The sequence below is a fragment of the Epargyreus clarus genome, unplaced genomic scaffold (assembly GCF_041222505.1).
Source record: "Epargyreus clarus isolate Ecla_fem2 unplaced genomic scaffold, WU_Ecla_fem_2.2 ptg000006l, whole genome shotgun sequence".
Taxonomy (NCBI): domain Eukaryota; kingdom Metazoa; phylum Arthropoda; class Insecta; order Lepidoptera; family Hesperiidae; genus Epargyreus; species Epargyreus clarus.
In genome coordinates, this window is record NW_027332214.1 from 6,600,206 (window position 1) to 6,614,365 (window position 14,160).

The 14,160-nt window shown below is 33.7% G+C and overlaps 1 long non-coding RNA gene across 1 annotated transcript in view; it reads left to right on the plus strand.

The window, feature by feature from the left end:
• LOC140742837 (uncharacterized) overlaps positions 1 to 14,160 on the plus strand; it is a 100,934-nt gene that overhangs the window by 39,439 nt on the left and 47,335 nt on the right. Inside the window, exon 4 of the long non-coding RNA XR_012102306.1 lies at positions 6,654 to 6,693. This is a non-coding gene — a long non-coding RNA (uncharacterized LOC140742837). The remainder of the gene's footprint in view (positions 1 to 6,653; positions 6,694 to 14,160) is intronic.

Here is a 14,160-nt window from a genome sequence, read left to right on the forward strand (position 1 = left end):
AACACCGCGTTTAAAATGTGACTTACGTTAAAACAAATACTGCACAAATGTACCTATACTCTGCAATAGGTTAAAGTCATTGATAAGCACTAGCAATTATAATAAAAACAAAAAACTAATTGCTTAAACTGTAGCCTATGGTTACTCCCGTAATTTAAACGAATTCAACGACACCGCATGTTACGATTTGTTCAGCCGTTTGGGCTGTATAACGTAACAATTAATGACACATACATACTTTTGAAAAACATTACCCTCTGTAGTCGGGTAAAAATCAAATCACATCAAATCAAATTCGTTTGTTATGGAATGTAGGTAAGCTAGGTACATGTACAGTCACAAAAAAATATTCCTCTTCATTCCTGCCGCAAGCGGGCATACAATAATTATAAGAGATACAAAAGAGAAAAAAAAATTACAATGTGAAAGATAAAAATAATGTACGTAAATTTAATTATAAGAAATACAAAATTTAATCAATGTCAAAGATAAAAAGTAATTTAATTTACGTTAAAATCGCTATTCGCTACCGCTAGTCGCTTGCAGCACTGCCACGGCCACGGCCGCGTCGGCCTTGGCGCACCTAGCAACAACGCGTCACCTCTGCATGTGTGCGTACTGTATGCGCTTTCTGTAAACGAACACTGCGTTATATAAGTTTATAGTGTGTATAGAACGTTATGGGATAAATACGGAAACGTTACGTTTGTGTTACGTTGCTATGGTGAAGTAGTGTTTGACGATCTGATATTTCATTAGTGTTTGAAGTGAGTACTTGTTTTTTCTGTTTATGAAAGTATCTCAAACCTTAGCACCTTGAAAAAAGGAATATAGATACCTATAGATTCTTAAATAGACTTGCAACGTAATTAATGTAGGTACTGACTTTTCGGATTTTGCAGATTTTTAATTTTTTGCGGATTATTGATTTTTAAATTTCGTTTTCGTTTCGTTCGTTTAAAATTCGTTTCAGCAAGTGGTTATTAATTTATAATATGCTAAAACCTTTGAAAAATTAGTGGTGAACCTGGGATTCGAACCTCGTACCTCGCGATTGAGAGAGCGAATTTCAAACTACCCGTCAATCACTGCTTGTAGACATTTTTATTTTTTTATAATGGTAATGGTAACTTGAACCTATAACCTATATATTTTGTTATACGTTCTCACGTAACAAATAAAGCCAGTTATAATGTAAGACGCTGGAAACCTAACCCGACGTGAGTTAAAAAACCAAAACAAGTAAGAGCAAATTCACTTCTTATCGACAGCAAATCAAAACAAACAAGTAGAGAAACCTATTTCAAGGCTGTTTGCAAACAAGTATGTCCGGCGCGCTAAAATAGTCCATATTGTAACCCTTCCATGACGCATTGATAGGGTTGCCACCCTTACCTTAATGCCTATTACGTATTATATTTTATTCCCTTTTTAGAGTATATTTTAGAAAAATATTAGGCTACGAAAAACTACTAATGTATCTCGCTAATTGAATTGTTGCACTTTTTTTTTATTATAAAGGAGTAACAGACAGTTCACCTGAAGGTGGCCACTGCCGCCCTTGAATAACAGTAATCAAACCCAGATAAAATTAGTGTTCTACCTGAGGTTGACCACAGATGTGTGCTACTCCTGTGGACAAATATAGAATGCGTCGGATAAATTCCTATCTATAGACATAGATTACAACCTTACAACAACCCTTAAAGTAAAACACTGGTTCTTCTGCGATAAAAATCGAAGAGTAATGAAAATACACATGGAAAAGTAATCAAGGGTTAAAAAAAAATATATTTTTCTTTTTACTTCCGAAAACTATATTTATGCAATTTAAAAACATCTTTGTTTAAAATAAATTACTTACAAGATTTATTACATTATTACTTAATTAGTTACAAGTGAAGCTAATGTAAAACGTGTAATATCGGTGGCAACCCTACACCCAGCCTACAAGATATAGGTGACTGGGTTTTTCTAGAGCGTTCTATACATCCCGTTCGTATATAGGTCGTTGAAGCGTCCTTATATTAAGACCACAAGATCTAAGTATATCGGATGTCCACTGCATTCAAGGTCGGTTTGTCTCGTTATAAAGTTTGTGTACATTGGCTAAGCGATGCCAAGCTATAAAATTGATTAATATGTATAAAATTAAACAGTAATTGAAGACGACGACGGCACCAACGCAACGCCTATTTCTGCTTAATTACAGCAGTATTAAGCGCTGGTGTGTTCTGGATTGAAGGGTGTGGTGGTGTGGAGGTGTGGAGACAGACCGAGGTATTTCAGCTTAGTTCTCAGGGATAGCGGCACATCTGTGGGTGACCTCAAGTAGGCAACTAATCTTATGTGGTGCTGATTACAGATGTCCATGGGCGGCAGTAGCCAGTCACCACCAGGAGGATTGCAGGCTCATCTGCTACTCCTATATTATAAAAAAACTTCATAAGTATGTATATACATATATACATACTTATTATTAAAAAAATTCCTCCCGTAAATCCCAGAGCGCTATCACAGGAGGTTATCAAAAATCTGCAAAAAGAGCTCTACATTTGTAGCCCGTCTGCCTTATCATTAAGTATACAATTAAAATACGCTTTTTTGTTTGCTTCTCAGTTTAACGGGTTAAATCAAGGTGAGCTTTTTCCTAAACTTTTGGAAAGTGACTGGTGATTTTGTCTCTAAAATATTCGGATACAATAACAAAAAAATAATTATTCTATAATCAATTTTGATAGAAAGCAAAAATGAGGATTTTCCTGGACTTTTCAGGAAGTGAAAGGTTAATTTAACTTAAAAATTATCAAGGTTCAGTTAATAAATTAGTTCATTCTAAATCTTTATTCAATCTGATGCGATTAAAAAAGCAATATTACCATACATTGAGTGTGCACATTCCTATAACTGGTAACAATTGAGCCAATTATCCAATGGTGACTCGTTCCTCCATAATGGCTATTCACACGTACAAGTATGTACATATGTAGGATCCCCTGCATGGTCATGCTGCATACACTGTATTGAACATTTAATACGTTTGTTCTTGTAGTAAAAACTTTTAAAGAAACCTGTGTGGTTCGACTTTGACTGCACCATCTATTTGTACCTAATGCATAGTTAAGCGCCGCTACCCCTGAAGATTAAACTGGAACGCCTTGGATAAGTGTGTCTTTCTTACCACACCTTTCAAATAAAAACACAGCAGCGCTTAAACTGCTGTTCTTAGGAATAGATGCCGCCGAAGTCGAACCACCATCTCGTTCTACCATCTCCAAAATAAGTATTTCATTTATATTTTTAAACTAATATTTTATCATCCACTTCGTAATTGTAACTGTCTAACGTGCCTGAAATACTAATCACATTTCTCTCGACATTTCCATTTAGGTGCGAAGGCGTTAAATGTCACAGGTCGGGCAAGTACATCTAGGAAATCAATTCAGCTTCACGAAGCTCCATCCACCAAGCTTCCCGGGCGCCCTTTGACATTTACCGGTAGCAGCGCGCCTGCGTCAACCTACCTAGAACCACCGCGGGTAGCCCCCAACTCCCCAAAGCGTGGGCAGATGACGCAAGTCAGCTAATTCTATTTTTAGATCCAGATTTTATATCGAGAAGTAATGAAATTACAAAATATTTATTTGTATAGGCCTACTAAGTGGCACTAACTAATTGTCAGTTACTATTTTGTCTTAAACTACTACCGGATCGGAACGCGACTTCAATTGAGAAGATCCGGTAAAAAACTCAGTGGGTTTGTCTTTTATACCATAATAATTATTACTTTTTTTCTTGAATGCCATCATTTTTACATATAATTAATAAAGTACTAGCTCCAGTATCTTGCTTTACATTTATTTACTAAAAAGTTTGTTCAGCAAGATACGCTACACATTAACCTTTTTTTTAACTAAAAGGATGCCCGGACTTCAGCTGTTCCTTTTTTGGTACGGCAGTTGTTCAGAAGATTATTTGAATTAGATTGGGCAGATCTTGATAAAATTATGATTAATTTGATGATGTCGCTAATTTAACTTTGTCGACTTGCCAAATTATAGCACCTGTCTTTAGTAGATATACAAAAATTTTATGATATAGGTACTTAAGGGGAGTGATAGCCAGTGGTTGAAACTTGGTTTATCAATTAGGCGGTCTTTGGTTTGAATAAAAGGAACGAAAGGTGATGGAAATCATCATAAGTAAATCTGCATAGGCACTTGAAAGATCTTTGTTAAAAACGTTTTTAAAGGTATGCGAAGTCTACAAACTTGGCTAGCGCGTTTGACTATGGTCTTATCCTTTTAATTCTGAGAGAAGACCCGTGTCCAGCAGTGAGACATTGAGTTGACGACGACATATACTCGGGTAGAAACAAGTCTATTCATTTTAATCATTAAATTATCCGTATCATACCCACAGTAATTAGTTATAGGTACTTGTCTTACTTCCTACAGTGACGTAATCTTTACGTAAATATTCCTTTGACGTCAAACCATTAGAAGGAATGACATGCATTTTTTTTAATGGATTTTGTTATAATTACTATCTCGTATATTTTACGGCTCGCAAGATTATATAGGTAGGTACATTGATCACAGACCGACTAATTCATGTGATGTATAGTCCATATGTGTGTTATGGAAAAAGGTTACAATACTATAATGTGTATCTTTATCTTTACATATGTACCTAACAAATAATTTGCTTAATATATATGTATTCGGTATTTTTAAATTATTCCTATATACTTATTTTATTATTTCTCAGTTTATTACTGATGCAATTAAATTCATAAGGATATTATAGGATATAAATAAATATGTGTGACTTTTTTCTTGTTGTTGTATATAAAAATTGCAATTAGTATGTTTAGGAATTCGATGTAAATCTATTTACTGAAGTTAAATATCGGCTTCACGCCATAATAAAGAAACATAAAAAATATAAGAAAAAACTCCAAAACTATGACAATGAAATCATTAAATTGTTTTTTTTTTTATATAATATGGGAGCCGCAGACGAGCTTGCAGGCCACCTGATGGTAAGTGGCTATTGCCATCCATGGACATCTGTAATCAACCCCAGATAGGATTCCACTCCCATTTGAGGTCGCCCACAGATGCACTGCTACCCCTGAGGACTATGCTGGAACGCCTGGGACAGTCATCCCTTACCACACCCTTCAAACCAGAACACAGCAGCGCTTAACACTGCTGTTATGAGGCAGAAATAGTTGTGGCGGTGGTGCCGCCGGAGTCGAACCACAAAGTGTACCACCTTTACTCTGTCTCCCGCGGGCTGATGTTTTTTCAGGGCATATTAAATGATTTCGCGTCTGTGCTCGTGCGCGGCGTTTACATACTTGCCATTTTTCAGCCAGTTACTAGGCCGACGCCAGTATCTAAATCTACCATTATAGTCATGTATTTATTTTCTGTGTATACATAGCAACTGTATTTCTAGTATACATAGCAACTGCATCTGTCAATATACACGCCAATGAAACTTTGGTCTTATAATTAGTACTTTAAAGGAAGTCTACTGTTTGTGTACGAAGTCTCTTTAGTGCTGTATGGCTAATTAGTCATAAGTATAAAAATATTTTTCATAGGGTAATTAACGTGTTAAAATAAAGAAATAATTACTTAATATATTAATTAAATTGTTATATTAATTAATTAATGTCTGTTGTTCTTGATTGTTGAATACATGGGTGTGCTCTGCTAAAAATGTTTCGTTTCAATTTTATGTTGCCAGAGGCAGCCTAATATTAAACATATAAAAATAATTTTAGCCCCAGATTGAAAGAAAGAAAAATCTACCCCTACTTTTTAGAATTTCCAAAATTCTTTCGTTAATGTTCACTTACATTTTATGAAGAAACTATCTGCACAATTTAAAGTCTTTAGGTTCAGCGATTTCGATTGTGATTTTATCTGTCTACTTCCTTTATAGATTAGAGCGGAATCGGTAAAAAACACACTAAAATAGGATTCTTAATAAAATACGCATATTGAAGGTGGTAGAACTCTTTGTGGTTCGACTCCGGCGGCACCACCGCCACATCTATTCCTACATAATAACAGCAGTGTTAGGCGCTGCTGTGTTCCGTTTTGAAGGGTGTGGTAAGGGAGACATACTTTTTAGAGGCGTTCCAGCTTAGTCCTCAGGGGTAACGGCACATTTGTGGCCGACCTCACATAGGAATATCTAATCCTATCTGGGGTTGATTACAGATGTCCATGGGCGGCAGTAGCCACTTACCATCAGGTGGACTACATGTCTGTCAGCTGCTCCTATGTTTAAAAAAAACATATGAGTAAGGGAGACATACATATTTTTCCGAGGCATTCTTGCGTAGCCTTCAGAAGAAGTGGCGCATCTGTGGCCGATCTGAGGTGAAAATCTGGTCTTGTCTGAGGTTGATTATAGATGTCCATGGACGGCAGTAGCTACTTAACATCAGGTGGACTACAAGATGTCGGAGACTTCTATATTATAAGTAATATTAGTTGACAAAACGCGGTTCTTATATTTTACGAGTTCATACTCACTAACATCCAGCGCCCGGTGTATGCACCACAAAAAAGAAAAAAAACAGACTCCAACCAAACCAAACCATGAATTCAATGAAACTATTTTTTCCCCAGGTACTACCCAGATCCAAGGCAGCCATCTCCATTATGTCAAGTAAGTTGAAATACAATAAGCGTTAGCATCACACGTTTTTTGCTTCATGACGTCAGTGTGATATCACAGTATAGGAGGAATACATTGTTGATACAACTTCAGAGAAATATGTGTTAAGTGTTTGTTATTTATTTATGAAGATTTATCTTTGAAAGAATCTCTTTATTAGTAGTAGCTAAATAACTCTGTTCTAACTATTAGGTACTGATAAATTCTGAGGTCAATAGTCTTATTTTATTATTTTATGAATAGATACAAACATAGCAACTAGGTACGTTACTAAATAAATCGTATTTGCGATATAAGTTAATTTGGTCGTTAAAATAATAATAATAATAAACGGTCCTGGAATTCCAAAACTTTCTATTTTTACGTTTATTTATATTAAAAATATAATTAAAATATTTGCTCCTAAAGGTAAGTTTATGATATATATTTAAAACGTAAAAAATATGTTTATATTTTTATAATAACTATACAGTCAACATTTAATATATCATATCTGACATGTATGGTGATATGCCACGAAAATAACCCCCAGGAACTATGACACTGTATATTTTTAAACAAACTCTTATGACTAATTTCATTATCATCAAAACAAACAACTCCACATTATCTGTTATGGTCGTGAGTCGTGACGTCTCCTACACGTGGACTGCACGATAAACAGATAGGTATTATGCATCAGAACGGACTAAGAATTTTACGTTCATAAAATAAGGCGTACGTAATTCTGTTTGTAATTTCCATTGCTGGCTTTCCACGGACCGTGATATTACGTTAGAAGGTAGAACCCGTAGTGGTTCGATTCCAGAGGTATCAGCAACACCTATTTCTTAATAAGAGATTATGTCGTAGAGACATACTTATTCGAGGCGTTCCCACTTTATCAAGTTATCACAATGTAAAGTTGATAATCATCAAGATCAAGTGCTGATAAGAATGTTTTTTTCTAATATACTTAACTTTAAAGGTGGTAGAACGCTTGATGGGTTAAATCAGGGGAAAACTCCGCTACATCTATTTCTGCCGTATAACAGCCACCTTAAGGGCTACTGCTTTTTTATTTGAAGCTTGTGATACATACGATATATAATAGGACCTTTAGAATATGGCCTTTAGGACCAAATCCGAAACTATAAGAATTAGCTAAAAATCATAAAAGGAGTTACGAGGCTGATTTTGATAAAACTAAAACTACATTCGTTTTTTAAAATATCTTTTATAAGCGACACTGTCAGATAATGTAATAATACGGGATGTTTTTGTTTTCAAAAGAACTCGTTCGATTCCTGACTAGGGAAAAAGATATTTTAAATTAAGGGAAGGAAGTAATGATATATGAGAAACTAAAGAAAAAGGATAATTTCGAAGAAAATAAATAATCTAGATATTAACATCTTAAGGCATTAAGATGTTGGTATCCAAAATGTAGAGCTTTTTAAAAATATACTAGGTTACTCAATAATAATACTTACAAATCTGTATCTAAAGGTCTCTATACCCCATACCACCCTTCCCTTCAACCCAACCTTGAAACAAGTTACACGTGCAGAATTATGACTGCATTGATAAACAACTCTGTGTGAATGTATAGAAATACAGTAGGTATTATAAAATATATGAAAACTAAAGTCTTTGTGATTATAAAATATTTTTTTTGGAAATTCATATTTTTAGTACTTATAATAATGTTACTGCACATTTATAAAACATCAAAGTAGGAAAACTTGAATTATTTTTGTCAATTTTTTGTCTATACCGAATATGTTTTTATGTATGCCCAAGTATTGGAACAGCTTAGCTTATTTTTATGCAATTTTACTTTCTCGAGACATTCAGGGATGTGGTTATGCTAGCAAATGTCAAAAAATAGTCAGATATCTAATATTTGGTTATAAATGAAAAAATACATAAATAACAGAACAGGATAAAATTAGAGATCTAAGTCCATCATTTAGATGTCTTGGCAGGGATCGAACCCGGTGGTACTCCCTGCATAATAAACCAGTACGCTGAGTGTTGACCTCTCCATAAAGCATAACTCACGCAATATCTATTTACATCCGTTGATCTTTGGTAACCAAAACGCAAACTTTAGATAGATTGAATATTAATAACGACATTGATGAGCCGAAAATGTACCTATAATTTCAACTGATGTTTGTAAATTGTATACTTACAATATGCATAATACATATTATAAGTCTCATTATGAGACATATGAATATGATATATATATATATATGTATATATATATATATATATATATATATATATAATGATATATAAAATGATCGTAAACTATACATTTGATCATGTGACTTTATAAAGTTTCTAAGTTGGTTCGACAAATTTTCGACAGATGGCGCCACTGTCATTCCAATGAAGGTACAAATTTTCAGTTATATTTATGTCATGTTACTTTTTTTAAACGCGGGCGAACTCGTGGGCATTACAAGTATAGTATATTATACTCATATTGTGTAATATGTTCATATTGTATACATTGTGGTCGTGTTGAGTCCCCAGCGTTCCACGTGTTAACCTTGAACTTGAGACGTCGCGAAGAATGTTAAGTGCACTCGACTCGGAATTAGAATTAGCGAGCGCATCTCCACCCACAGCGTTTGAATTTAGAACGCTCCCTATATTACAATGTAGTCTCAGTATATATTGATAGTCTAATCCATAGATTAGTAAAGATACTTCCACTACTTGAATGAAGCCACAAACGGCTTATTAGTAAGTTCTTTTTTTGAATTCTTGACAAATAAAAACATTTTTAGAGAAAATTTACGAATAAATAACTAATACTGCGTAATTTACATAATAAATAAATAATTCTTTCAAATATTTTAGGGACATTTTAGCACGGAGACGTGGCAAAACTTTTTTACGCAACTATTTCAATTCTCAAAACTGGTTACATTTTCTTGTTAGGAGTGAGTAATCTTTACTAATCTATGGTCTAATCTTAAGATCTTGATAATCTTAAGATAAATTTTGCATAACCAATGTAGATACATTTTGTACTCGCTATACATGTAAGATCTTTGTAAAAATATAATGTTCTCGCGAATAAAGCGATTTTATTTGATACAATAATATTGGAATCCAAAATGGCGGATGTTTCTCGCTTACACCTTATGTAGGAAAATAGAAATAGAAATTCCGTTATTTTCGATTCCATTATTTTTGGAGTAATATATACTTTTTTTCCGAATAAGCGTAATACTCCAAGTCACCGTCCAATGTCCCAGGTTCGAAACCCGTTCAGGTCAAATCGTAATTACAAATTAGTTGGGGAGTTGCGCATATTTACCTGTTTTTGTTTTTTTTATTAGAGCATCTCCATGTAGTCAAAACTATCGTCACATTTCGTACTGATTTTATAAATATTAAGCCAAAATAAATGCTAAATTATAAAACAATTCAAACGCCAGAATTAATTACACTACAATACATATTATATACTAGCTGCCCGGCAAATTTGTACCGCCTCAAAATCTATTTATCAAATATGTTTCATATAAAATATATCCTATGTTACTCGTGGACAATGTAGCTTTCGAATGGTGAAAGAATTTTTAAAATCGGTCCAGTAGTTTTTGAGCCTATTCATTACAAACAAACAAAGTTTTCCTCTTTATAATATTAGTGTAGAAGTGTAGATGTAAGTTAAGATTGTACGAACACACATCCGTATGAAAGTTATATATTAAGAAACGTAACCTGACCCCAATTCTCCCCTTTCACCGCAAGTTAACCCTGAACTTGAGACGGCCAAATATATTTTAGGGTTACAAGGACACAATTCTCTCTTACTATTGATCGAAATCCGAAAGGCAAATAAGTATTCATAATATTAATAAAGTTAATGTACTCTACATTAGCTCTACAATCCGCATAGCAACAGTGGTTTGATTTCAAGTGATTTTGTATATGATTGAAGTAATAATCCACCCGATTATAAATGGGCGTCGCCATCCATAGACGTCTGTAATTAATCCCAGATAATATAAGAATCCTACCTGAAGTCGGCCATAGGTTGGTACCCCTGAAAACTAACTTAAAACGCCCCATATAAATGTGTAAGGTAGATATAACCCTTCAAACCAGAACACAGAAGCGCTTAACATTGTTGTTATTAGGCAGAAGTAGTAGCTAAAGTTAAAGTCCTGTTCCATTTAGATTTGTTGACGAGAATCAATGGGATTCAGTGCCCATTTAACATCAGGCGATATCTGTATGTAATTACTTCATACTTTATATGTTGCATTTCTCAGTCAGACACTGGTGGCTCCGCCTATGTCCAAAACTTTCATTTGTGTTCTGCTTACAATGCCAAATAAATCCGTCATACTTAGAAATTTCTAAACCCAAAAATAGAAAATACCGGACTTTAGCCCAAAAGACCGGACATAACTTTCTTAACAGTAATAGAAAAAAAATCAGTTGGTAAGCGCTAAATGGCATAAAATATATATATTCGCGACGAATAGATAACTTCTCTTCCTTTGGGAAGTCGTTTAAAAATTGTATATCGCTGTATATGCCTCATCGGACACAATGAAAATACCTTTGGTATCTTTTAACACTTTTAATACTTGATTTTTAATATATTTACAGAGCGATGTTAACTCGACTGGTTACAAATTGTGACAGAAAAATGTAGGTAGGCTAAAAACCTTATTAAAATTGCGCGCATTTAAAATGACGTCGAAATATTGCGTTACTATAAAAAAAAAAAATATCAGGCGTAAAGACTCGAGAGCCTAGAAAAAATGGTTACTGTACACGTTAAACTATTAGGCCGAATATTTAAACAAAAACACTAAATAATTATTTTGTGATCATCGCCAATAAAACATTCTGCATACAAGAGTAAGAACTGAAAACTAAGTAGGTGAAAACGCATTTGTCGAATATGTAGACACGACCGCACACTTCTAAAGCCCAAACACACACTAGCCACACATATACGGCTGGAACCAGACAAGAGGTAACCCTCCACTCTCCCTAACCCCACGTTAACCCAGACCTTGGGTTGCGGTTGCTTGAAATCGTGAAATGAAGTGCTTTCCACTGAGGGACGACGTCCGCTCTCCCACTCTATCATAACTCTATAGTTTCCTAACTATAATTCATTCTTAATATAAGATTTAGTTTAATTTTTCGGGTATCTATGTATGAGGAAAGCGGATTTTATAAACCAAAATATATTTCATTTATCTACCTACCTAGACAATGTTTCTGGTTGACTGGCAGAGAATGTACTGCAGCACTAAAGAATAAATAAATAACTTTATTTACATTTTGACAGACTGGCTGATATTTTTCATGCAGTTTAATTTTTTTTTATTTATTTTATTAAGTTTACCAACGGTTGTAATTATACACATTTTTATATTAAGTCTAGTTACAATGCAAGCAATAAATGTACGACCACTTAGAGGTAAACATCACATGCAATACAGATGTAAAAGTAGAAAATAAAATAAACTTTTTATACCAAAAAATAAAACAACACAAAAAAGAGAGAAAAAAAATAGTATAAGTAAATTAAACATTAAATTAAACACTAATTATAATTTAGATACAGCCTTTCTAAATGCAGCTAAATGCAGCCTTTCTAAATGCAGTTTCACTGTCTATAGACGCTTTGCAAATAATGCTCTCATCATTGACTCACTCTCACTACCCTAAATTCTGGTATTTACATAAAAGTAATGATGCTCCTAGCAGCAATAATCAGTTGCTACCCACTATAAAATGAAAATGAGTGAAAATGAAGCTGGTAGAGTCGATTAAGTCCGAAATTTAAAAAAATAAGTAATACCCTTTTTTTACAGAAGATTTCTTTACATTTAATAATTAATATTTCTTGATTTATTGTTTGGAATAATAATACTTTAATAATTAAAAATCATTTCTACATAGAGTCTTATCAACAACGCCAGAGCAGTGCCATCTATATTGCGTTAAGGAAAGTACGCTCCCCCGAAGCAAGTTACAAGTAAGTTAGTTTTGAAACCAACCCACAGGTGGCACTGTTACGGACTTGTCTAGCGCTACATGCCAGTTGGATTCGATAGATGTCGCTAGTTGGCAATAATTGTATTGCAATACGAAAATGCTAGTTTTGGTAACTTGCTTTAAACTTAGCGGGATTGTATTATTAGTTATTAGGTTTTGTACATTTTAATTGCTCATTTTTGCTGATAATTAACTCTTTTACAAATTTCCACTTTTAATTTTGAGAAAAAAGAAATATCTTTGCGACTTGTTGAAAGTTTGTTGGTCACTGAGATTACACCTTGAGTGCATATCGAAACACCTTGCGAAGTGGCATTAAGTTTAAAGTTAAAAAGAATTATTGAAAGAATATACTTTGGATGAAATATTTCGATTTTAAGGGCTGACTTTTTTTACCATTGCGAATGAAATTAAATAAATAAAATAAATAATTGTACAATTTCTCCTACAACCTAAAATCCTACAATTTCATATAATAATTCTACATTAAAACAATCAATAATATTAGTCCAATGGCATATGTCGAGTAAACGGGGTGTCCACTCACTGTGTTATTAACCATGGATCGATAAATAACTTCAATGCGGATAAGAGCCAAGAGTGATTGAAAACGATTGAATAACAATAATTATTTTTAAAATAATGAATAAACTGGAAACATATTTGAATATACCTTGCGTGAATTTATAACTTTATGTATTTAATTTTTTTTACATTTAAAATGTAAATTGAATTTAGTTTCTGATTTTTTAAAGATTTTAATGAAATATATTTTTCCGGAGTTTTAATAAAATGATTTACTTTTTCTTAATTCTAAATTTAAATTAATTTAATTCGAATTATGTTTTTCTTTAATAACGTATTCTATCGTTTGAAAAAGTTACTTTTACTTAGAAAGTAGATATATAGTTCGTAAACTTGAGGAACCTTACATGTTGAATATATCTAGCTATATAGCTATTACAAACATATTAAAAGATCGTTGTTAGTGCCGCTGCAATGACACTAGAAGAACATTTCCACATATAAATTCTTTTAAATGAAGAACAATTTTTAAAAAGTGCAAAGAAACAAAGGAAGAGAGAAGAAACCAGTGGAGTTTACAAAGAAGAAGCTATCGAACGACCGGGTGCCACGCTGTGCTCCCTCGGGATTTTAGATGAGTGAACACAGCTGGTGGTATCTCAGTTGTTCCTTAGTTATCCCCAACATCGAGCTGCAGGTAAGAAAGAAGAATTTTGTACGAAGACGCAAGAAGAAATTGGTACGAAGAAGGGAGAATTAAAAAGAAAACTCAGTTGGAGAATAAGCTTGAGAAGCAAAGTAGAATATAAGCAAAGAGATCAAATAGTAAGGCTATAAACATTGTCAAGATTTTCATCATCATCATCAACCCATTACTGTCCCACTGCTGGGCACGGGTCT